The sequence below is a fragment of the Falco peregrinus genome, chromosome 7 (assembly GCF_023634155.1).
Source record: "Falco peregrinus isolate bFalPer1 chromosome 7, bFalPer1.pri, whole genome shotgun sequence".
In the NCBI taxonomy this organism is placed as follows: Eukaryota; Metazoa; Chordata; class Aves; order Falconiformes; family Falconidae; genus Falco; species Falco peregrinus.
The window spans coordinates 79346961-79373407 of record NC_073727.1 but is presented as its reverse complement, the minus strand read 5'-3'; the positions used below and the strand labels follow the sequence as shown (position 1 = coordinate 79373407).

General features: G+C 39.5%; 1 long non-coding RNA gene across 1 annotated transcript in view; it reads left to right on the top strand.

Annotated features, from left to right (window-relative positions):
• Positions 1–25813, top strand: part of LOC114012931 (uncharacterized) — a 43170-nt gene extending 17357 nt beyond the window's left edge. The window contains exon 4 of the long non-coding RNA XR_008747991.1: positions 18955–25813. This is a non-coding gene — a long non-coding RNA (uncharacterized LOC114012931). The remainder of the gene's footprint in view (positions 1–18954) is intronic.
• The last annotated feature ends 634 nt before the right edge of the window (positions 25814–26447 follow it).

The following is a 26447-nucleotide window of genomic DNA, read 5'->3' as shown; positions in this document are numbered from 1 at the left end:
TGTGCTGCAGTTAAATATGTCTGAGCTGGACTGTTTTAGGCTTACGTTAATGAAGAAGGAGAGGCCCTTTTACAGGACAATTTATATGATTTCTTTTAGATATGTTTTTAGGAGTGGGATAACTTGTCCCCAGTTGCCCTGCTTATTTCTCTCCTTTATCTTCAAAGTCAAGATAACTAGCTCAGGTGTGGGTATTCTGGCTTATAGAAGTCCATATGTGGTCAGATGAATACAATCTTTTTCTCTCAAAGGAGGAAATTCAAAAGGTAGGAAACTTGAATAACACAAGGTGAAAGATGAAATATGAACACAAAGCGGAGCGCTTTGGAATGGCTTACAAAAAAATCTTACTAGTTGTGGAAGAATCCACAGTCAAGGGAGACAGCAAAGATAAAATGTCTAAGAATAGAGGTGGAAATGGATCTTAAAAATACTTTCCCTTCTTCCTGCTACCAGAAATTCCTAAATAGATGGCTGCTAGCTTTTATTCCATGAATATAAATTAGAAGATAATGAAGGAATATATAAAATTAGTTAAAAAAAATATTGGAGGGAGGGAGGATAGCTGGACGGTCAGAGAAAGAGAGATTTTTATTAGAAACAAAAGTAACTTTAATGTTGGTGCTCCGTGACCAGGTAGAAGTCAAAGTCATGGAGCAGTGCCTAAAGAAAACAATACTAGATAGATTTGTCAAGTATCTGGTTAAACAGCTAGATTTTAGTCAGATACAAATGTTGATGGCATTCTTGCCACTTCAGCAAGCCAGAAGGATGTTTAACAACAGCTATTAAAATATGACATAATTTACAAGATGCCAATAACTTCATCAAGGAGTTAGAGACGAGTAATATGAGAAATGCTGTGGACTGCTAATCTAAAATCATAATACTCCAGATTTACAGATAATTGTACTGAGGCTTAACTGAGTAGGTAAGGTACATGACTGCTTATAGACTGTCAGCCTGACGTGGTTTTGGACAGAAGTACTGGAATAGGACATGGACCAAAGTAGGTATGTAGAGTAAATCGTAATGGGAAATGGAACGCATCTACTGTGTCACCTTTTTATTTTGTTTCATCTTAAGTCAGGCAGGTTAGTAGTTTCACAAACACTAGCCTTTAGGATGTATTTCAGGACATTGGATTTGGTAACCCAAACATACTGACGGAAAAAATTGAAATAGCAAAAAGTCTGGATATGATGTATCAGAGAGATTAAAAATTGGTGAACAGATTTAAAACTATAATCATCAATGAAGAATTGTCATTGAGTGGTATGTTTCCCTGGGATGGAGAGGGGTAGGCATTCATTCTTTATCTTCTTTTGATCTTGTTTTTTGTTGTTGGTGGTGTGGCTTATCTAGAAGAAAACAGTGGTATTCTTGGTAGCTTACAAGTGAATTAAATACTGGAAAGGTACAATGAAGATGGAACAGGTCACATAGCAGTCTGTTTGTATCTCTTAGGAAGCAAGTTGGTTCTGTTCATCTTGAATGTAACAGAAATATAGAGATACACATTTAGAAAATGGAAATTTAGGGTATGTTTATACTTGGTTTTTCTGTTTGTGAAAAATGCATTTTAGGTGCCTACTCGATAATGGATTGAAGCAGTTGTAAGAATATGTGATTTTAAAAGGCAAAAGAAATAATTATATGAAATGCCATGCCTCCAGGATGAATATATATTATAACAGTGAGGAGTTACAAAAATTACAGTATGTAAGCCTGGGTAGTATTTTGTACTTTTCTGTAGCAGTATGAGCTTTGAGAGTAGCTGGACTGTGGCTATGACCTTGTAAGTAGCTTCTGTGTTAGAAAAGGGAAGGCAAGGTTGTTGGCCTATTGCAAGGCAGTGGGTGGTGTTAGGAGATAGGAGAATAGAGGGAGGCATGAAGAAGGAATGTCTTGCTCAGCAAAAAAAGGGAAAATGAGAAAAAGCAAGCTAGTAAAGCTGAAAATGTGGAATGGACAAACATGGGAGAAACAGTTGAAACCTTGAGAACAAGCACTGCAGATAATGCTTTTCAAATAGTATTGATATTTTTTTTTCTCCAGGTTTTGAGTCGAGCAGTTGAGCATGACTCTGACAAGCAAAATATGTCACCCTTGTGCCTCTGACGCATCTGATCAAAAGCATTCCTGCGTGCCCCAGTGACAGGGTGGAAGCAGAGCACTTACCAGCCCTGTGGGGAGTGAGGGTGGGGACACCAGTGAGGGAGAGATGAGCCTTTAACTGAAGGTGTCCTAAAAGCCTGTAACTTTGTTTTTGAGAGAGACACTGGATGCTTAATGTCTTCTGAAAATCAGGACTTTGGGATCTATCTCCACACAGTCAGCATAGGATGCTGGTTTTGTCGTAAAACAGGGTTGTGATGTTTTGACTCCTAAAGAGGATCTTCAGGGTCATCTTACAGCATGCGTTGGATGGTATTTTTGAAGGGGGGGTAGAACTTGGCTATATAAAAATAACATGCTTAAAGTGTCATTTAAGACTTCAGAGAGTGATCTAGTCTCAGACCTGAAGTAGCTGAGCCATGGATTACTTGTAACACTTCAGGGTACATTATCACTATGAGCTGAGGTTAATAGATCAAATTCCCAAGTCAGTCAGTCTGTGATTCATCTTTTAAGTGTTGTTCCAGGTCTTCAAAGTAAGCCAAATTCTCTACAGCAACAAATGTTTCTACTTCTCGGAGCATACTGAACAAGTAAGGAAGTCCAGCAAAATCCAAATGCAGTTTGGCAAGGCAGGGTGCTGCTGGAAATACTTGCCAAAATTGCCTTGGCAAAAGCTCTTCTCTGTTTTTAGTAGATTTGGAATGAAATCAGACAAGATCTCAGCTCTCTATGGGAACCTTGTGACTCTCTTAAATATTCCTACTACGAGGTGGATTGTGTGTAATGAGTATAGCTACGGAAGCACTGAGCCGAGTGGCTTCCTTGCACAGCATTGCTCGTCTCTAAGCTGTGAGAGCTGGGTTATGGCTGCATTACCACAATCATTCAGATGCTTGTTAAATAAATGGGAAAGGAGAACCATGTGTGCTTGTAAACGTTACAGTGAAGGGACAATAGTGTCTCCAGTGTTTAAAAGTTAGTAGCTGTTCTGTCCAAGTCTGGTCTTGGTGAAGGTCTGATTTCTGTAGACAGAATGCCGTCAGGAGGGCTTCTGGATTAACAGCCAGGAGATTAATGATCTTCTCTTGGAAACAAATCCCAGGAGATGGAAGAACCAAAGAATAATGGAAAGGAGTCTATGCTAATACCCTCCAGTGTGTTTTTTGTTTGTTTGGGTTTTCTCCTTCAAATTTCTTGTGGTGCTTGTAGTAGCACAAATACAGATTAGATGCTGCTGTTTCAGTTTAGGCTGTTTACTAGCAGTAGGGAGCAAATGGCTTGGGACATTAGTTAAGCTTTCCAGGCATATGTGACAATATGGAAAATAGCATTTTTACACTTGGTTCAAACAGTAAGCAGGTAAAGAAACAGAAATAGATGATGGCAAACAATAGCGGGGCAGGGGGGAGATAGGAATAAATTGCAGTCTAAAGAGCGCAAGAAGACTGCCATGGAATTTGAAAACTGTCATAGGTCTCGTATCTTTTTATTTTTGGATTCCTGACCTGACAGAGTGGAGTATTCAGGCTGTGGCAAGATGCTGGTGTGCCAAATAATGGTGCCTAAGATGGATGTTCGAAGAAATTTAGATGCCAAAAATTAGACAGCATCTCCCTCTGGAGGTCTTTAAAGGCATCTCTGTGCAAAGAACTTTGTACTTGAGGAAGAGTGCATCATTAAATTTCTAAACCTTGGAATTATCGTGGATACTCTAGTTGCTTCTGTCCCACCCTGCATGTTTAGTAAAAACACAATATATGGCAGAACCAGACTGGCCACTGAGAACTAACCTGTTCTTTATGAGTGGGTTTTACGTACCATATTAAAGTTGATTTAAGGCAGTTCGTGCAGGCAGGTTATGTAGACTTTGGCAGAAAGCTTCTAGTCTAATCTTCTGGCACGTGAATAATGGCTCTATGAAAGAAATTACATTTTGTTGCTTCTTGGGAAGATGAGATCCTAAAGAAGTGGCTGCAAAGGCCCAGTCTCTTATATAGCACCAAAACCCCAATAATGAATAGACTAAGACTACTATACAAGTGATAGTTGTCTTGTCAATGGATGAAAGAATAAGGAATGTGTTATGTTCGTGGCTGTTGAAAAGCATTTAAGTTCTGTACTTCTTCACCAAGTTTCTATACTTGCTTGCCGTCTTCGTAGTCGGTGAAAATTTAGTTGGTAGAGTCATTGGAGCCTGGATGGCAGCCCTCTGGTCACCTGCCTAAACCTAGTGCTATCAGGATCTCTGAAGCATTGATGAAGATTGTGTAATGCTGATGGATACAACCTGGGACCCGCAAGGTTTACAACAGAGGCAACTGGAAGTGAGATGTAACTCCCAGGATGCTTAAACTGACAGCAGACACTTCTGTCTAGGTACCTGAATTACACCCAAAGTATCTGCTGTAGGGTAAGCTGGATCTTTCTGCAAGCTTTTTTGACTGTAGGGGAAGTTTATGTGTCTTTATATGCTTTAGATGTCTTATAACGAGTTGAATCCTACCCTACATGTCTTTGTCCTATTCTTCTTAAATCTGTAAATAGCCAGGCATACCTGTTTGGGTAAAAACCTGCGTAACACGTTCTCAGAATAATTAGGATTTTGCCTGAGAATGTCAGAACAGCGTATTTTTATAGGTTCATGCAGTATTACACTGTGGTGAAGCATTGTCAGTGTTCAAAGATAATCTGGCATTTCATTCCCAGAGTAAGTCTCATTTCCCCTGACTAAGTCTCCCAGGATTTAGTATGGCTTTTATTCTTTTTGAAACGATATTGTCCCTCCTGTCTGTCGTCTAATCCACATGGATGTTTTTCTCTAGATCTATGCAGAACATGTGGGAGCTTTGTAAAACGCCGTGTTTGTCCTCTACCATCTTGACAGCCTAAAGACAGGAAGCTAAAGGGTTTCAATTTCAAGATGGATCAAGGGAGCATATTGGAAACCTGTAAACAAGAATTCTGATCTCCCCTCTTTTTCCCTTTAAGTCTGCACCGTAGCAACTATCTACACAGAAGGATTCCATCCATGTCTTATATGAGGAAATCTGTAGAGAAGCCTTGTTTGTTGTTCTTTGCATTTCTATCACAAAGATGTGTTATCATATGAACATATCTGGTACTGTCTTGGAAAGCTGGGTGTTTCATTCCTGGGAGGAACTGACTGCGGATACCAGCTTTGACAGAAGATCTTTTCTGTTATGCTTCCTTCCATGTCAGTGTGCTGAGTTGGGAATCCAATTGTGAAGGAGCTGTGTGCTCATACTGGAAAATAACATTCAAGTTTTCTAATCAGACCATTTCTTCTCCTCAACAGGAAGATCTGCAGGTTTTTCACATGTTAGTTCAATAGAATGAAATTGGTAGCTTTAGGAAAAGGAGAATGTGATTGTTTCAGTACAGAGTGTGAATAATTAAAATTTGGAACTGAACGCATTTTTGCTTCAGTTTGGAACTGAACACATTTTTGCCTCGGGCATTTTGCAGTTGCAGCTTATGAGGACGGTGTAATTTTGGAATGGTTTGGGTCTTTTGTCAATATCGCTGATTTGAGACTGGTTTAGCCCTTATACTGCCAAGTGGATGTATGTTGAGGGGAAGAAGGGGCAACTGTTTCTTATTAGGACACAGACAAAAAGCTGCAAGCATAAAATAAAGGTATGGAAAGCATCTTCCTTGCAGTAGCATCAGTTGGACCCAGCTCTAAGCTTGTCTACTGTTTTTCTGTGGTTATATATGGTTTTTGTCCACTGCCAACTGTTTGATGTTCGTGAAGGTGCTTGCACAGTGTGGCTGAAGCTTACTTATTTCTGCCTGGCTACTTTGTGTTCAAAAGTGCTTATTGCTCATAACTTCTCTTGACTGTTTAAGTGTACTCATTCAGTGTAGCAAAAATAGATTTAAAATGTTTCTAGGAAGGGTATCAATGCTTTAAGTCCCTCAGACTTCTGGTGCTTGTTATCTGATGTCTTGGGACGTAGGTGACTAGACTTGATCATCTAATTGTCAGTGCTGCTCTCGCAGAGTTTTCTAAACCAGTGTTCAGGCACTTGATAGGTGTACTGAATTACGACACAGCGTTATATGCAGATATGCATTCTCCATGAAAGCTACAAAACAAGCAAATGCTCCACAAACCATATCCGTAGCGCATCTGCTGTCTGGTTTAGGTGCTGGTGAAGTATCTTTGTTACTAGAGATTCAGTAGCTCCTAATAAAACTTTCATATTTCAAGTTCTAATGTACAGATACAACATTTTTGCTTTAAAAGGAAGTCAGTTTTAACTTTCTAAAGATGTTTCCACGGCTGCAGCAAATCTGTTCTGTCGTGTGAAGTATGTGAGTGGAAACAGCATGTGCTAAAAATTGCATCATGAACTAAATCAGGGTTGTGACATACATCATATATTGAGAAATAGTTTGCATTGAATTTGTTGCTTACTGCAAAGGACGACCGAATGTATTAATCCTTTAGTTTTCATTATAAGCAATAAATCATCTCTCAGATTTAATTGTGGTTTGTCTTATGTTGCTAATATTCTGCTTTAGTTGGCTGGAACGATTTTCAGGTAACAGGTTTTTCCTTTTAGGAGAGAGCTATCAGCTGGTGGGAAGAAAGTACCTTTGAGCTGACCAGAAAATTAACTAATGCAGTAATTCTTGTAGGCTAGTATGTGTTACGTTTTTCTACTATGATTTGTGTCAGACTTCATCTTAAGTTTCCAGTCACTTAAAACTTAGAGTAAACTATTTGCATTTTAGAAAACAGAGTATATGCTTCCAAATCTGGCCAGAGAAACTACAATTGTTGCAGTAAATTCTGTTGCAGAAAATTTGTGTCAACTCTCTGTCTACAGAATCAGAAGACACATGATGTAAAACTGAACATCATTCAATCTTCAGTTCCACATTTATCACTTCAGAATGAAGGATTTTACTGTTTAAAAAAATAAAATCTGAACCTAACTTGATTTTCAACTTCCTCTTTGGTTCCCGTTTTAGCATCTCTTGACATTACTGTTGTGTTGGCGGGAGGTGTCATATTGCTGGGCTTTTGAGAAAAAGGTTTACTGGCACTGGCTTGAACAGCACCAGGGCAGATTTTCTGCTGTGAAGAAGGTTTATATGTTACCGTGCTTCTTAAATCTGTTCTTTGACCTCTGCTGAAGTGGCTAACGGTGATGGCAGAATTTTCTGATACTGTCCTACAGTAGCTTCAGTGCAGTGTGTGCAGCCTGCTGGGGCTCTGAGCAGGCAGATGGCATTTGCTGCAACTTCAAGGAAAGAGTAGGGAATTTCTAGCTGGAAGCATTAAGTCAGGATAGGAAAGAAGGTAGACACAGTGGCTTTTTCATCTCATCACGAGGCGCTGTGATTATTTTGCATAGCCTCCTAACAAACAGCCTGTGTGGCACTTGCCATCAGCCCTCTCTTCGGGTTTGTGTTTAGTATGGAAGGTAAAATGGGGACATTGTTGAATCCTACCTAACATGTCAGTTCTTCAAATAAGACCCATAGAATTGCAGGGCTGGTCAAAAATACCTCCAGAAAGGAAGTACCCGAGCTGCTTACATCGCTTTCTTCTCCCTTTAATACTTGGCAGGCTTTCACGTAGCTTGGTCAGGAAGTTAATACCGGGTGGTAGTTGGAGAGGTCACTTGCATCGAGCAATCTGAAATGCTAGCTGCCTGCTCTCATCTTTAGCCAGGAAGGGCACAGGCAGTCACTTGATTTCTTTCTTGATTTATTTATTTATTTTAAATTTTATTTTACTTTTTTCCTGTGCTGCTTCTAAGATGTCCTGGTGGTGCAAGACTTGGCAAAGAAAATGAAACCTCTATCCACTGTTTGATGGTTGGGTCTAAAAGGAGTTCCTTGCAAACTACTTTTTGTGAGAAGTAGCCTGCTAATTTTTGTAGCAGGGAGAAGCTCTGAAGGTAAGTGGCACCATTCCAGGTTAGCACAATGATTCACAGCCCTGAGCAGGGCAACAGGATGCAATTTAGCAGCCTCAATGGGGGAGGAGGCACGGAAATTTTTTAAAATACTATTTCCATTGCCAGGCCATTTACTTACGAAAATTCTTATGCTGGAGCCTGTCTCTGCCCTTATCTTCTGCTGCTGACCCTCAAGTTTCTTCCTTCCTGCTTCTCAGATGGAGCCTGGATTTTCACGTTGCCTCTGACTGATGCTTCTTTGCCTCCTGCTTCCTACCAGCTGTGTCTGTCATATTCATCAGGCAGGTTATAGGGCTGGAAGCGAGGTGGAAACAAGAAAAAACCCGATGTGTTTTTGTCTTATGCCTGTTTGCCGTGTCTTACACATGGACTATAAGATGTTACAAGTTTGATTTGTAGGCAATATACATGTAGAGAATAGCTTTCTGCTTCATTCCTGTATTAGTAACTGAGAGATTGAAAACACTTCAATTACCAGATGGGCTGAGTGTTAATTCTCATGAACTTGGAAGCTTAGAGTTTATATTGTATATCTTACTCTTGGATTATAGTTGTGTGTGTTTATTTGTGTAAGTATGGGGTACAGCATGTACTATTTTGATGTACTATTTTTGATGATCACTGTATTGTTCCACTTCCTTAAAATAAATAAAATAAAAATAGTCTAATACTTAGCAGCATGCTGAGTGGTGAAAGGTTGATGTTAATTAAATAGGACTGTTAAAGTGCATGTATGAAGAATTAGGGATGGTGCAGAACCTTTGTAAATACTTCAGCTACCCCTGCCTTTAGGCTGCCCAAATGCTGTGAAAATACAAAGTTTTTCAGTGCATTATAAAGCAAAATTAAAGAACAAGACAAAAAAGTGTTCCTTTTATATTGGCACTACTTGGGCCCCTCATTCGTGCACGTGTAAGTTGGGCAGCAAGAGGAGAGGTGGGAATTGAAATACAGAACTGTTGCTGAATTGTTACCTTTCAGTTCCTTTGTTCAGCATGAGATTTACTTTAGGTTTACTTTAACCACGGTAAAATAAACCTGGTTTTCCAAGAAGCCTCTGTATAAAAGAGCTAACAAAATATATCAACATTTGACTAATGCTTAATTTAATACTTTTTCATGAAAAATACTGCTGTCTTTTATTTTTTTCTTTGAACTATTTTTGTTCCAAAGTACCCAAAACTCTCCTATAGTGACATGGCTGTTTCTGTAAACACTGTCCATGGGCTGGCTCCAGGACTCTGTTTGTTCAGAGCGTGAGTTGGGAGACTCCCTTCCAACGGAGGAAATGGGCTGATGCATTAAGCTTTCGCTGGAGATTGTTCACATCCACAGAAGCTATATCCTCTGCAGAAAAACAGGGCTTGGATTCCTGCCACAGCGTGTCCGTGATGTTAACGAGTGGGAGAAACAGTGTGTTTGTTGCCTGCTTGAGCAGTAATCTGCTAATTCGGGGAAGGGGTGAGAAAACAAAGTGGAGTTCGATGAAATTAAATGTGACACTTAATCCTGTTAGCACACAGAGGGAAAAGCTTTGTGTTTTGTGGAGGGTAGGGAGGGGAGCTATTGAGTTTACCTGAAATCTATGCATCGGGAGGAACCAGATCAAGTGGGATCTGGATCCATGCCTTGTTTCAAATACATCATCTTTGCCAAACAGAAACCTCATCCGAGTTTCTTTAAAACTGAAGCCCTGCTTGTTTTCATCCCGAAGCAACTGTTGTTTAATACAGATGAGCAACTTGATCTTCTTGGGTTGCTCACATACCATAGTGATGAGCCTCACCAAAATACTAATAAAGAAGTTTTAAGTTTACTGCCTATTTAGGAGAAAAGAAAGTATGTTCAGGTGAGTTTTGTTGCTATCTTCATGGTGAGTTTAAATCCTTTTTTTGGTTTGAGGGTTGCTGCTTCAAGTAATAACTATTACTGCTCTCAGGTTTTTTCTTTGGTGTTGCTAATTTGGCAGCCTGAGCCTAAAATGGATTAAATTACTTTATAAGTTGTCAGTTAGATGTTTGGTGTGACTGCAGCACACAGTGGTGCTGAGCACAGTGGTTTCTGTGAGATCCCTGATGTAGTTCTGGATCACAACGGGTGAATGCACTGGAGGGAGTGTGAGGCAAGGCAGCACTCACTGGTGGGGCTGGTAAGCCAGTTACACCAGTCAGTTGGTTAAATCTTTTTGTAGGCAGTGTGAAGAAGAGAGGAGGAAGGAGGACTGTTAGGGAGACTGTGGAGCTGGAAATTGCATTTCTCTTAAGATGCAACTTAGAGGAAAGCACAAACGAGGCTTATTAGAAACTGTGATGTGGGGCACAGAGGCTGCCATTGTGTGGTAACTGGAGGTAGAGAAGGTGGTTTAACGGGGAGAAGAAAGGTGTTTGTTGACTTTGATAAGCCTAGACTATGACAGTAGTTGCTGTTTGATTCAGCCCCTTTGAGAAGGGGTAGCTATAAGAGGATGTAAGGGGATGATGACTTAGATTCGTCTTTCTGGCAGTAGTCACAGAATGTGACTGTTACAGTCACAGCAAGATTTTTTTTGCCTTTACTTCAATGAAGAATGTTGTCTAAAAGTAAACCTGGAAGAGTCCCTGATGGGGGAGGAATGTAAGGATCAGTTGAAAGGACTGCAATTTAGATTTTATGCATAAAGAATCTGCAAGACTGTGTGTTTGGCTGGGTTTGTGGAGTTGCAAGCATTAATGATGTGTTTTGAGTTGGCAGGCGTATTTTTCTTGAAGTAATGGACGGATGAAGAAAGACTTCATATGTACCACTGGACACAGACCTGGAGTAGAGGCAGCTTTCCTGACCACATTCAGTAAAGTGGCAATTTATTTTAAAATTGCAAAGTAGATCATCCAGAGACGTGATGCCCAGAAGAGCTTTTCAGGATCTCCACTTTATAAACAAGTGGAAGATCTTTCTGTGGGTGGAGGGGGAAGGTAGCTGAATAAGAGAGCTAGGTCTGGACTGTCACAGAAATGATTGACAACTCAAAATGCATGGGTATGGAATAGTGCAAATATCTTTGGACTTTGACAAGAACACTGTTAGCTAAGTTAACCTGAAAGAGGTCTAGGATGGAAATAGAAAAGTGAAACTTGAGGCAAGTACTATGCTTAGAGATTAAATGAAAATCTGTGTAGTGAATGAAGAGGTGAGGAGATTGAAGGATCTAAGATGGGGAAAATTGCTGAAGGACAGAAATACCCTAATAATGCACACTTCTACAGAAAACTTATTTGTAAATCCATAAGAAAGGGATATAATTAGAAACAAATGAACCAACTAAACTATTTTAACATGGTTATAGTAACCATAAGCATTAGCAATAGGAAATGCTTCCTGCGTTGCTTAATTCTTGCTCTGTGAATTTAATAGCACTCTTAAACCCAACAGCAGCAAGAAAAATTGACTGTACAAGTCTTTCAAGCATTGTGCCAAACCCCATTCCTACTTGTCTGCGTAAAAATGACATTTTAGGTTGGCAATTTCCCTTTCTTGAAAGGATCTTTATCTAGAACTTTCTTCAATAGAGGATAAAACATGCATCCACCATACTCCATCTGCTTGGTCATGCAAATACTGTCTTGTAACTATTGAAATGCCAGCCTCTATCAGAGTCTCACAGCTTGAATGCCATTTGCCGCAGTTCATTCAGCAGCTGAGCTAGCTCTCTGGTGGGTGTAGAGGAAATGTTAGAGGCTAGCTGAACACAGTTTAGGTAATTTAGAGAAGGATGCGAAAACCCTTATTAAACAAACCCCTTTGACGCTCAGTGGTGGACTTTTAATTTAAAGATGTTAGGAAACTAAGTTGTGCTGAATAGTAACTGTAAGCTTCTTTCTATTCAAATTTTGCTGCTGATGTGAAATCTTAAATTAAGTGCAGCTTTGCAGTATTGCTCCAGCAGAGTCTGAAATTCTTCTTTACCTTAAAACTCTGATTTTAAAGAAGTTAGATTTCCTGGGGAAAAGGGGCCAGCTACTCTATTATTCTGGCATAGTGCGCAAGCTGGCTGTTGAGTCATGTACTTTTGATGCTAGTAATGTTCTTGAGATTTCCTGAAGAGAGTGACTGGAATAGTACTTGCTACCTGACCATATCGAACTCGGACCAAGCAAGTGGCACACGTAAAGCTGAGGCACTTGGGGTTGGGTTTTGTGTGTTTTGACTGTGCAAAAAATGACTTGCAGAAACAAGTGTTTACGTGTAGAGAATTTGAGGGAGATAAGTTAACAGAGAGAAACTATGAGCCTCAAGGGTCTTTGTTACAACTAGAGCCAAGACTCATGAATTAAGAATTCCAGTTTAGAGAGTGCACATAAATTACCTCTTGTTTTAAAACGGCAAGTCTTTGTCAGGTTATGAAACAAAATAGGAATTGTGCAAAGGTTTCCTGATGAAACTCAAAAGCAAGGTGAAACGTGTTTGTAGGTTTTTAATTAAGCACTTAGTCAGTTTTGCAGCAAAACTTGCCTTCCCTCTTGAGTCTGTGATCAAACTCCTCCAAGAGAAATGTATGAGACTATGTAGGTCAACTGAATTGGAGGGAGGTTTCAGGGCCTAGTTTAGGTATAAAATTAGAGGCGCTCTGTCTTTGGACATAATTTTGATACTATGTTCAGTGGCTTGGGGGTTTCCTGTGAAGCAATTTACTTCAGATTCACTTTTTACAGTTGCTTCGGTTCAACTACTAGGTAGTTTGTACTCCATCATCTCTTCAGAATTATACAAGGTAAATCTTATGGGATGCCGTCTGTCTGTCTGCTTTTTGTTTCTCTTTCTCATATTAATATCCAAGTTGTCCAGCATCTATACTGAGAAAACATAAATGCTACAAAAAAGCCTCGGTGTGTCTGTATTTTTGCTGCTTTTCCAGTTTTACTCAACTGGAGATATGAAATTCATGCAAAGGAAGTCTGAGAGTGAGGTGGGCTTAATACTTAAGTTTAAACCTCAAAACTGCTAAAATCACCCTGTAAGGCATGACAGAGATGTTTTGGTAAATTCTCTTCTTAACCGTCAGCCAAAAGTTCATTTTCTGTTCGTGGTTTTTAACTTAACATAAAGTTTCCTTTAATTACACAGTTTTCAAAGTTCTTTCCATTGGACTGTAAGAATTCATGTGCGCTGAGTTGACTGCATTTGGTAAGAAAATTGAAGAGGTTTTTTAAGGTTGTGCAAGAAGCCAGTATTAAAACAGTAAACCTGCTTTCTTATGTTACTGTTATACTTAAGAAATTAATTAATAACAAAGGTCTCTAATGTAAAATTCTGTAGGTCAATGGATGTTTGTTGCTTTGCTTACCTGCAAATTTCTCACAAAATAGCAATCAGGATGTCACCAACATCCAGTGCTTCTGTGCCAAGCAAAAATTACATAGTTGGATTTCTTAATCACTTGATGCTTCTTTTCTTGGTTTCTACAAATTCTGGTGTTTGCTTAATATGGCCTTTTAATACATTACGTCTCAGAGTAAGACTTGTTGATTGTGGTAGGATAGAAATCTTGGTCTCTAAACTAGCAAAGCTGAAAATTCTTGCTAAGACTAAATGATATAGGTTATGTTGGGGGTGTGTGTGTGTGTGTGTTTCATTCCTTGCTTGCTTGTTTTTAGTCTATGCACTAATTGTCTAAAGGTAGTCCTGCCCTTTGTGTAGCCTTTGAAACTTTTCTAGTTAATAGCTTTAGTAACAAAGCGTGTAACTGTATGTGACCAGCAAAAATGTTTCTGTGCCGTGTCTATCTTGCTGAAACTAATTTCTACCTCTGAGACGTAGTAAATTTTGATATTTATTTGTGTGAAGAAAATGAGATAAATGTTGCTGTTAGAATTTTCTAAGTAAAATCACCTCAGCTGGAGATGGTCTGGAGACACTTGACTTAACAGCTCTCGTCAAAAATCAAAGATACGGGGAGAAGGTGGAGGGAGCCTCTGCTGTAGTACAAGGACAATCATGGTAGTGCTTGTTTTGCAGAAAAGCTTTGTTTAGTTTAGCAACCTTGTAGCTAAATATTCCCCAGCACTTTGCAGCATAATCTGAGGAGACCAAAGCTATTTAGGAATGGAGGGAATGCAAACGTGGGGTAAAGATGCGTGCCATAGGTGGGGAGTTGAATAAGTGTGAGGAAGGAGGGCGTAGAACCTTAATTAGAGATTATTTAATGTCAAGCTGGTTCTTGATGTCCTGTGGCAGTAAAAACTTGTCCTTATGTGTTTGGCTTTTTTTTTTTTTTTTTCTTTTTTTTTCCTGTCATGTTTATAACAAGCAGTTGAGATCCTATGGCAGACCCCAAGGGCTGTTTCTCTATATGAAAGCGAGACATCCTGTTTTGGGTGACTCTTCCCACTCGGGACTGATGGCAGGGCTGGATTTGTGTGCCTGGATAGTTGGGGGGGGGTGGAGGGGGGTGTTAAATAACCGTTATCAGCCTGGAGTGGAGGGTTGAACTAGCAATTCTCTAGGCTGTACTGACATCTGGTGGCAGTTTATATAGTTTTTGAAATGTTTTTCGTTCAAACGTGGGACAATGAGTTATCTATAGTCTGCCTGCTTCTGTATTTTGGGCTGTTTCACTGTATTTTGTGGCTTCTATGTGGTAGCCTTTCTTCTCCCACTGTTTTGCTTCTGACTCACAGGGGGAGGAAAGTTTAAAACTGCTGAAACTAATGTGTCTTTTAGCTAGTTTAATATTTTTTTAAATTTAAAAATGTTCTAAGGACTTTAATTTCAGATTTATTTAATTTTTTTATTCTGTGTGTGTCTTACAGCAGTTACATGGAAAAGGAAACATTTTTGTTAGTTTGGTTTTTTTCCCCTCCCTTCAAAGAGCTGCAGGGCTCAAGAAGGAAATGAATGGAGTGTTCTTCTTTTTTTCAAAATGAAGGCACATACAGTTGTTAAAGGAGAGCCCCGAGATCCACCTCCATTTTTAGGTCTTCCCCATCAGATGGAGACCCTGGGGCTCGTCCTCGCATACCCAGATACATAAGTGCATGTATCAAAAATGTAACACGGAGTGAGCAGGACAGGAAGAAGCATAGAATTCATTGGTATGGGCTTGAAGTCGTCTTATAATCGTGCCAGGGTTTTTTGGAGAAAATTGGTAACAAATCATTGTTACCAGGACAAGAATTTTTTCACTGAAGCTGGGTGCTCTTCCCGGAGCAGACAGGTGAGAAGAAAAACTTGGTAATTTTGAGGGAAATGCTGCTCCACTGCAGTAGGAGAACAGCAGAAGTGAATGGTTTGTGGTCTTTGCAGCTGCCACATAAGGGTGGAGACATATGAAGGGGGATCCACCAGACTCTACCTAAGCTCTAAGGACGCCAGCCACGTTGCATGCTCCTTCCCAAATCCAGATCTCAGTTCTCACTTCAAATTGACATGGCTGTTGTACTTTAGATGTTACTAGTTGCTTTTTGAGGGGTGGCAGGTCAGTGAAAGAGGTAATTTGGTATATCTTTCCACATGTAAAGAACGCACAGCCTTTACTCCAGGATTCCACCAGGCAAGAAAGGAAGTGTTTTAAATACCCTGAAGTCTTCCCTGGGCCTGTTGCTTCGTAAGCAGTCTGTATTCAGGACCGGGATACAGCACAAGTATTTTGCCCCTCAAGTGGGTCGCTCCAGGTGGATCGGGGAGCCGCTCTGTAGGCAGATTAGCCTTCCCTCTGTGCATTATAGATTAATTTTGAGGAAGGTTTTGGAGATGGTTTTGAACTTTTTTCATTTGTAAAAGGCAGTATAAGAGGGCTTACCATGTAAATAGTGCCCGATTAGTTTAGCTAGTGCCATAATATCCATAATGTTCAGTGGTACGTTCCTCCATATAAATGGTGTCTGTTGCAGAAGTAGCAAAAAGATAAGCTTTTTTAGAGGGCCACGAGTACAAGGAAAGTAGCAGGATGTCAATTCATCTGACCAGGCTGTAAAGGAGTTACACCTCACACTATGAATAATTTTCTCTGTGTTTACAAACTGGGAGTCATTTTCCTTTATTTTCCGGTCATCTGCTGTTGGGTGATATAATCAAGTGCTTCTTGACTATAACAGATACTCTGTAAAGTGAGCAGCTAGTGATTTGCATATGTTGGTACCCAACTTCTTGTCATCACAAGAAATCCTTAAGTTGCTAAAAAGGGAAGATAAAATGTTTTCTTTTCAGTCCTTCCCTTTTATGCTTCATTTTGAAATGAAAGTGAGTGAACGACTGCAGTCTTTTTATTGGCTTGTATTGTGCAATTCAGAATCTCTTCCTTCCAGGTGACGGCAGGGCAGTGCTTCAGTTGGGCAGGCCCTTCAGAATAGGAATTACTATGAGTATAAATGTAGTTCTTAACAGAAGATTTCCTGAAGTTGTTATGACTATCTGATGGGAAGCATACATGTAATATTGCATTATATTATTGCATATAACATTGTAATATATGTGCAAACCTGACTAAAGTCCTGAGTCACTTGTGTCATTCGTTGAAATGCTGAAGCCAAAGAATATATGGTAAATCTCAAAACGTGTTTGTGATTCTGTAATAGTATGAGACAATAATATAGTGCTTAGTTTTCGTTCTGATTTTTCTTGTTCTGAATTTCTGGATTGTTTTTCCTTCATCTGTTTGAGTTTTCCTTGTCGCTGCATCATTTGCCTTGACAAGTTCACTTCTTTTGTGTGCTGACAATATGTTGCCTGTTACTACGCTAGCTCTCATAAATTTTCTTAGATATGAGGCCAACAGCACCAATAGTTCATAGGTTTATTTTGAAAGCAGAATTCTCTCTTGCTACAGAAAAAAGCCAAAGCAGACATATTTATTTTCTCCTGCTACTTACTTTTTAGCAAATATAGTATACCCTCTGAAGCTACATAGTTGGGGGGGTGGGTGTGCTTTAGGGACATACTGGATTACTGGGTGAGAAGTAGTTTTTTAACTCCTGTTTATTTTTCCATATATTAAACTTGGGAAAACTCTTTTAATGTTAGAGGGTCTAACATAGGTTAACATTTTCAAACTGTCTGATTTTAAGCCCTGAAGTCTGAATTACACAGGGAAAATAAAATAATAGTAAATAGAAGTTCTAACCAACAGTAATAAAAGGTGCAAATCAAGAAGATATCATGATTTTGATATCAATAACTTGAATATTAAAAAAAAAATTCATCGTAGCTCGTAGAGAATCAAAATAGGATCTGTTAACAATAGAAATATCAGATGCCTGTCTGCCAAAGGTTGAGAGTACTGTGGTAAATTCAGTCAGACTGCCACAATATTATTTTTCTGCTCTCTCTCTTAAAGGGTTGAAGTGCATTCTGCAAATTTGTGCTTAATCTGGAAAACCTTGAATGAGAAATACCAGGTGTTAAGCAGCTATTCTTGTGGGTCTTTGAAGCTGGCCCTGCCTCCAACAGGGGCTGGGACTAGGTGTTGTCCTGAGATACATTCACACCTGCATCATTCTAAGATCTACTGCTTTTTCATGCTCTGAGGGTGCAGCTCCATGATTTTCTTTCTGCACTTTATGCTTTTATTTCTACTGCTGGATTCATTGTTGAGCCAGCACCAGGATATTCTGTTTCTTGGAGGATCAGCTGGCACAGACTGGCTTGGTTCCTTGATTAAAGGACAGGGATTTCCCTCTTCTACTATATGTCTTGGAAGTACAAACCATAGCCACAGTCAAAATGTAAAAACTGGTGGAGTTTTTCAGGAGAAATGCATTTTCTGAGGGCAGAACTAGCATAGGTGGTTTAGTTGCTGACCAGAGAGCTCATTTATTCAGGACAGACAGCTGGAGAAGGAAACCTCTTAATTCTTGCAAGTTTTACCTTTGCCCTTGCAGTTCATGTTACTGTGTAGCAGACTGGAAGGTGAAGGTAAGCTGTACCTTCAGATTTATTTCAATTTTTCAGGCTCTCTAGGCCTTCTTATGAATGGTGAAGTGGGGCATAGTCCCCCTCTTTCCCTCTCCTGCTGCTGTAGTTCTTTGTGTTGACCTAAGGGATCCCCACCAGGGGATTTTTGTGACTGCAAGAACTGGGCTTTTAGATAGGTGGTTTGATTTTTTCAGAAGTACTGGAATGAAATGCAGGTAGTGGTAGAGGAGAAAATTGTACACTTTGGTCCAACTGAAACATACTTTATTACCAAAGGAAAGCTGTTTCTTCAGAAAGCTGGTGAATATTCTCTGCAATAAACGGTGTTCATGTAACAGTGAGAACAGTTACCAGTATTGGAGCAGCCCTTTTATGGGTTAAGCTCTCGGATAAAGCTCCTCTGACTTTTCAATAGCAAAATAAGTTTTCTTAAAAGTAGGTTGCTGTGATTCTGTAAGATGACTCAGGCTCCCAGTCACTTGCACAGGGTTGGGTTTTTTTGTACGTGCATTTTTTTTATTATTTTCTCTTTTGAGGGTTTTGTCTTTTAGTCTACACGAGAAAAACTTTCTGGTTTTCATTAATAGATTGCTTTTTATTTTGTTTTTTCCTTAGAGGTGATACATTTAAGGAAACTGAATGCATAATCTATTTCTGAGAGGAAAATATAATCTCAAATGTACCTAGACTGCTGCTAACTGAACTCTTAAATTTACCAAGTCATGCGTTTAAAAGTATGCTTTTCCTCACAGTATTCAAAGGTGTCTTAGAACCATCATTCCTCTGATAATTAAAAATAAGCCAGATATTGTAGGCATTCCTCTAAGCCAGCACTCTAGGATATTGCTTTTAAATTGTATTAAAAGCTTCCAGTCCTTTGGAAAAATTACATGACAGCTTTTACTTGTGGAATGCAAATACAATTGTTCTGCAGGATTGTTAGTGTATTTATGTTCACTTATTAAAATGGTGAATTCTCTCTTTTCTGCAGGCACAGCTTGAAGATAGTAAGGAGTACTTTGGAGTGAACTGACAGTAAGCCTTGCAGTACCGTGGTGGCAATAACATGGCTGTCCTCTGGAGATGCTGAAGCTCTGCTGTTTTGAACTTCTTTCTTATACCTCCCAACTTGTGCACAAAGGACTTAACATTGATTGGGATTCGTATGGTGTAAAACAGTCATGAGTATGGGGGTTCTTTCTCCATTCACTTGACACCTGCATGTTTCCAGCAATCAATGATGAAGTCTGTACTGGGTCTGCTGACACTTGGGTCTGTTTTCAAGAGCTCTGAGTGACAGGTACTGTAAACATCCTACACTCTCAGCTGTGGAAACTAAGAAAGCTGGGAGAAGGCTGTTTACTCTCCCTGCCTTAGAAATCACCCAGAGGACAAGGACGGAATATTGTGAGGTCTGTGTTTATTGTATTTCTGACAACCTGTATTTCATATTTTACGTCATGGTGTCAGTAAACAAATAATAGCATTATATCATGTCATCAGTGTCTCATGTTCTGACCGAGGTCAGGAGGGCCTTACAGTATGCTTTTAGCTGCACTGCTGGCTTGAGGGAAACTTAAATAGTAGCAATAATACATTACAATACTTTCATCTTTAATCAGTAACTAAAATGGAGTTGTCACGCTGTTTATTTATAGGTGGTGGTATATACAAGTTACAGCGTAGACATCCTCAGGTTGGCACATCAGTAGTATATTTAATCAAATCATCCCTAAATGTTTGGTTCTTGTTTTCTAAGATTCACTCAGTTCTCATTTCCTACCCAATAGGGCTAGAAACAGAGGTCACAAGGCAGAAAAGGTTCTAGGGGACTTCAAATTTCAGTTTCTTTTCAAAGAAATTCAGAGGTGTCAACCCTGATTAACTCTATCTCTGAAGTAACTGAATTAAAGATACAGAGGTATTTACCTTTTATGTTTTCAGCTTAGTGTTCCCTGTCACTTGCCTCCCAGACTGTATTATTCTTTGTGCTTTGTCCTGGCAATCTTCCTCTTCCTCCTTATATTTCTTTCATTCTATTTGCTGTAACCCAAGTAGAGCGTCTCATTTCAAATGTAAAATAAGCTGAAAAAAATATTTTTCCTTTAAAATCTGATGTCCTGCTGGCATGTCTAAATCCTCATGAAATGTACTTTTGCAGCTCTTCTAAAGCAGTGACTTTGGCAGAAAGAATATTGTTCCCTCTCTTTTCTTAGTTCTGGGAGGGGATACCTTTTGTGCTAAGAAACTTTTCCCAATACAGTTGAATTCAAAGATCACCTTCTAGCTTCTTTTGCAATACCATTCTTATGTCTTCCTGCTGGTTCAGCTTTTTAGCAAAGACATTTAAATGTAAAATCTTTGAAACAGGGGCTGTTCTAAGCATTTAAATAACAGAGTCTGGAAAGTGATGGGAGTGGGAAGAACATGGGAGAATGGTAAAAGATTGTGTAAGGATCAGTAGTAGTACTTCTACGAAATGGACAAAAAAGAATTCAAACTGTTAGGCAGAGCTAAAAGTCAGTTATTTGAAGCAATGATTACTTTTCAGTCTCTGGCTTGTCTTCCTTTTGGAAAAAGGAATTGGAGGGGAAGCCAGAGTCACAGGGGCTGTTAGTGCTGTAGCCAAGGAGTAAGTTGATGAGTAAAAAGCAGATTGAGGTCTGGTTGTGCGGTAACAAACACCAGTGCTTCAGGTTTGTGGAGCTGTAACTCACGTTTTGTGGTGTTAATTTCTAAGAAAATCAGAGTTAGCCGCCTGAAATGATTGTTTTAAGGAGACATTATTGTTTGACTAGTCTGAACAGCTAGAGGGTAGCATTTGCTAATACACATGGTTCCCTTGGCAGAGAGCTATTTGAGGGTGATGGAACACACAGTTATATCCTCCGCTGCATGACAATATTGATTGTACGCTATGTTGTCAAGGAAAGACAACCTCTGAAAGGATACAACACCCTGAATTGGTGGGCTGTGGGTTTTTTATATTATTCTTACCTAGATTTGATTTAGGTTTGGAATCGTTATTTTATGTGAATTGGAAAACTTCTCTATTGTGCATTTAATAGTGAAATTCCATCTTCAGTTTCATTATTGTAAGTTAGGACTGTTGGAGTCTTTCTTGTACATTCTTCTTTGGCCACAGTTTCCTGCCCTTTCACTTGTGCTGACATGAGCTAATTCAGTGGCTTGACGCTGCTGAAAACTAAATAAGCAAAACAGCTTTTATGTGGATCAGCTTACTCCACCACTGTGCTGTGGCCTAAAATGCTACTGAAAATGCTGATTCCTTCAGATATGGTCACTTTTCTGAAGAGCTAGAACAGAGTTTATTCTAAATAGATTATGAAATCCTAAACCAATAAAATGGTGAAATTACAGGATTTTTTATATTTTTGTATTTCATTTGATATTAAATTCTTCTGTTAATGCTGTTTGAGCACAGTTGCAAGCATGGTGCTAAAATAAATTCAGGTAAAATTGGATTAAAATTTCTCATTTTTTGAATGCCATTCATGCTTCTCTTTGAAAGATTTTTTTATGAAGTCTAATAACTAAATTGTGTTGGTAATAGGGAGCAACCAGTAGTTTTGTAAATTGTAAAGGTATCCTCTGATGTATTTGCACCATACTGAGCACTGTATAAATTGCATTATTTCTAGATCACAGAGGGTTGTTCCTCCCCCCCCAGGTATCACTTGCCAAGCCAAAGGCAAATGTTATGTCCTTTTCTTTTGTTAATCTCAGGCTTCAAAGAGTTTAAGATTCTTTCCAGTCTATCAATTAAATATAGAGCTTTCCCATTGTGGAAAAAAAAAAAAAAAACCAACCAACAACAGGGCTGTTTCAAAAGCTCTTGCCAGTAATGAGCTTTGGATTGGGTCCATGAAGAGGTAATCTGAATAGCTACCACAGCAAGTCATCTGTGGGAAATTGCTGACTGTAGGCATGGGTGCTTTTTTTATTTATTTTTGAAGGGCAGTTCTGCCAAGATGCAAAAGTGTCTTGCTCCAAGTATGTTTTGGCACCACCTGGGACACTATCATTCTTGCATGTTAGGACCAACATGTGGCATTGATTATGTTTTAATTTTTGAATGAGGAAGAAGAGGATAGGTCTTATTAAAAATAAGGAAACCTGGTAAACTTAAGTGTAGGTATTAGAATTTTCTTCCTCTAAATGCTTAACACAGATATGAAGCAGTATTTTTTTCCTCCCCCCTGCTACATTTTTGATTACATAGTCCCTCTAGGTAATTGCCTAACATCCAGTTTTGGTAATGCAGTGAGCAACTGTGGGAAGAATGTGTGGGAGTCCTTGGGCAGAGCTGTTGCTTGTTTGGAGGCTGCAACTAGACCTTGAGGTTTACAAGTGAAATATTAGAAAAACATAGTATTAAAAGTTTCAAAGAGCTGCTAACAAGGGAAGGGAGAGGTGAAGGGGAAAGAGAAGTGACTTGTCCTCCAAAGGGGGGAAAAAAAATACCGCTGATTTTAAATGCAAACACATAAATGCAAATACAGTGGAAGAGAGCAGCAATTGTCCTTGATGCTTATGCAATAAAGAAGAGTTCTTTTTTTATGCAGTAAATCTCACTGTCACTGATTTTAATTGAGTGCTGGAGAATTTAAAGGTCTATGACAAGCTGTTCTGCTTTGAAGACCTGTACCTAAATTGAAGAAGCAAAAAAGAGTTTGGTCTGAATGAAAGAGAAGAAAACATGTTATATGGACTTCAGTCATAACTGCCCCTGAAATGAGAGGGAGGATTCTAGATTTGAATTTTCTCTGCTATGATTGAGATAAACACATAAAAGCAACTGTCCTTCAAACAGGTGTGAAGCATCTGCAATGCAAATGTACATTCATATACAAATATTTTTAAAAGCTTAAAAACACATTAACTTAAAATCTGAACTAACGCTTCTTTGTTTGATTCAGGTTTTCTTCAAAATCAGGTTCTATTGTTTTAAAAAAACTTTTTTTTTGTAAACTAATTCTCTTAAAAAGCACATTTGATTAAATAGAATGCAAAAGCTGAACCTTCTTTTGTTCTTGTGTGAAACTTCTGGTCCTTGTCAGCTCTGGGCTCCATCCCAGACCTACTTAGCTACAGTTAGGCTTTTGTCTCCTTATTTTTGACCTTTGGTTTTAAGGATGTTAATGTGAATTAGATGGAAATAAGCTTTTGTAGCAACCTGTCATGGTTTAATGCTGGCTGGCAACTAAGCACCACACACAGCCACTTGCTTGCTCCCCCGTGGTGCGATGGGGGAGAAAATTAGAAAAGTGAGACAAAATTGTGGATTGAAATGAACAGTTTAATAGGTAAAGTAAAAGCCACGTGTACAAGCAAAGCAAAACAAGGAACTCGTTTACCATTTTCCATCGGCAGGCAGGTGTTCAGCCATCTCCAGGAAAGCAGGGCTCCATCAGGTGTAATGGTCACAAATGGAAAGACAAAGGACATCACTCCAAATGTTCCTCCTTCCCCCAGCTTTATATGCTGAGCATGACATTCTATGGTATGGAATATCCATTTGACTAGTTCAGGTCAGCTGTCTTGGCTGTGCTCCCCCCACAGCTGCCTGTGCACCTGCTCACTGGCAGAGCATGGGAAACTGGAAAAGTCCTTGATTTAGAGCAAGCACTACTTAGCAACAACTAAAACATCAGTGTGTTATCAACATTGTTTTCATACTAAATCCAAAACATAGCACTGCACCAGCTACCAAGAAGAAAATCAACTCTATCCCAGCTGGAAGCAGGACACAACCATTTTATACAATAAGCAAACTTCAACTAAGCATTGCAGCCTATAACTACAGAGCACCTCAGAAGAGAAGCTGAGGGCTTGCTTATTTTAATTAGTGTAATGTGATCACTAAATTACACCTTATTTAACTCTCCAAAAAGGAGAGTAGAGTGAGGCTGGCTTGTGTAAGCCTTACATTTGCAACACTGACTCCACTCCAAAAGAGGATTCAGTTTTGTTCGTGCTACAGTTAGTAGGGGATTTTTGTTGTTGCCTTGGTCCTGCTATTAAGCTGTTAAAAAAATACCACAGAAAGACGGGCTGTAATCCTAGCTTTGGACAGACTCTCTGTGCTTCATTTTCTCCTTCGTGAAAGATGACACTTCCTTTGTAAACACAGAACCCCGTGTTGTTTAGGTGTGTCTCTCTTTGCAGTGAAGCATGTTTCTCAAAATCATACCATCACAAGCTAGTTTGTCTCATTGTGTTCCAGCCTTTCACTATGATTTAGATAGATTACACTGCTTGCTTGCGCTGCTGGGGAAGCAGAAAGGATGTGCTTATTACAAGACCTAGTGCAGGGTTATCGTAAAGGCTGCTAAGAGCTCCTTCTCGTGCTTTTGTTGTGATGCCATCCTCCCACGGGTGCCAAGTGGGCATACAGCACCTCTGCTAATGGTGGTTTCAGGTGTGCACTTACAGGGAGCCCACAGTTTGTACAGGCATACCCAGGCAGCTGGGGTATTGAGAGCTGCCCAGCTGTGGCAGCACGGAAATCGGCTCCAAGCCAGTCTCACCCCCTTTCTGAGCTGCTGGGTATATTCTTAGGCTATGGGAGGGTCCAGCTGACTGTTTCATTACTTGAGTTCAGGAGAAATACACTGACCGTTGCCATCAACTAAGGACTTCTGGGCTTTGCATCATTTGAAAGCTGCCTTTCTCCAGTTGTTTCTGCATAGCCTAAAGCACTTGCTGGCTCAGGTGTTCTAAAAAACTGCTGCTAAAATAACTCAGCCGTGGTGGGCAAGGGATAAGTTAATGTTGACAAATGAAATGGTTCCAGGATCTCTAAAATTAATGTTCTGTTTCTTGGCTAGAAATAGATGGCCCTGTATAGCTATGAACTTTGTAAGTAGTTGAACTTTGTGCAACTTGCTTAGCTTAGAAACAGTTTTGGTAAGGATGTTGAGTTGGCACTAGATTATGCTTTAGTTCACAAAGTACAGATGAAATATGTACAGTGGTAGATTTTTTTTCTTAGCAGTAGCCATACTCACTGCATAGATATTAATGGAACTGCTAATTAAGATACTGCAGCCTGACTGTGCGATTTAATGTGAGGTGTTTAAAAGCCATGTAGATGTGGCACTTAGGGATATGGTTTAGTGGTAGACTTTGCGGTGTTACATTTACGGTTGTACTCGATGATCTTAGAAGTCTTTTCCAACCTAAACGATTCATTAATTCTATTATTCTAATTGATGAAATGCTACAATATGCTTTGTGCTGCCTGCATGGAAGAGCAGATCAAATCTAAATTGAAATAGATCATGTTTTATTGCCTTGGGGTAATTGTGCGCAGCATACAGCCTTTGAAATTAGAAGTGACAAAACCAGTTGTCTCTGTTGCCACTCAGATTAGGTGTGTGTCATAACATATAGGTTTGCAAAAACAGGAGTGACCAAACTTGTCTACTTCTCGCTGAAAAGTCCTGACACTCATGAAAAGTTCCACAGCCACTCATATTCATGGCTAGAAGTCTGTCACGTTGACTTATGGGGACCCTGGGCCTTCTGATCACCGTTGCAGTGCCACCCTTCTGACCCCAGGGAAGGGCTCTCCTGTGGATATTTATCACCTACTTTCCCTGTCGGAAGTGAAAAGTATCAGCTGCCTTTTTTGGTCAGCCTTGCTGAAGTTTGCATGCTCTAAAAGTTTCAGCAACTACCCAGACTGAGGGGTGCTTGGTGATACTACACCTTGGGAGACCAGCTCTATGCTAACTAAGATCTATTTTCTGATACTTCCAGTGGCAAATTTTATTCTGACAGTATGTGTTCACCTGTACTTAATGTTTTTCTTCTCTGCAGAGAAGTGTGTGTGTCAGCCCAAATGCTCCTCAGTGGGGCTTGGCTGCTCTTTAGCTCAGAGATTTGGTTGGAGCTGTGTGAGCTCACCACATATGGCTTGGTTAGGCTAAGAAAGGAGCCGGACTGAAACTTGGAGGACAAAAGAGGTTGAATGGAAAATAGCTGGTAAGATTTTTCTATGAACTGCTGAGCTCGTCCAAGTGGGGGAGGAAAAGGATTGAAAATGAAGAATAGTAAAGACAAATTGATGTCTGAACTGTCAGTTCAGAAAACTCCAGAGACAAACTGAATGGAAATTTTTCCCCTGAAGTCCCCATGGAATTGTTAAAGACAAATCTAAATGGAGAACAGTACAGATTTACGTCTTTGTCTACAGGAACAGAATAATTATTGGCAACCAGAAAAGAAACTCTCGTTTCTTGGCAGGAAAAGAAAGAGATTTGGTTTAAAGATTTGAAATGAGTTGATTTAAGGTCTTTCAGGGAAAAATACAAGGTTTTTATGTTTACAATAGAAAAAATTTGTGGAAATGCAGAGGTGGGAAATGAAAAGTATTGGTTAGGGCTTGAAAATACGGATGCCTCTAATTTGTTTCTTCGAGTATATTTGTGGGATGGAATGATGTCTGAACATCTGCCA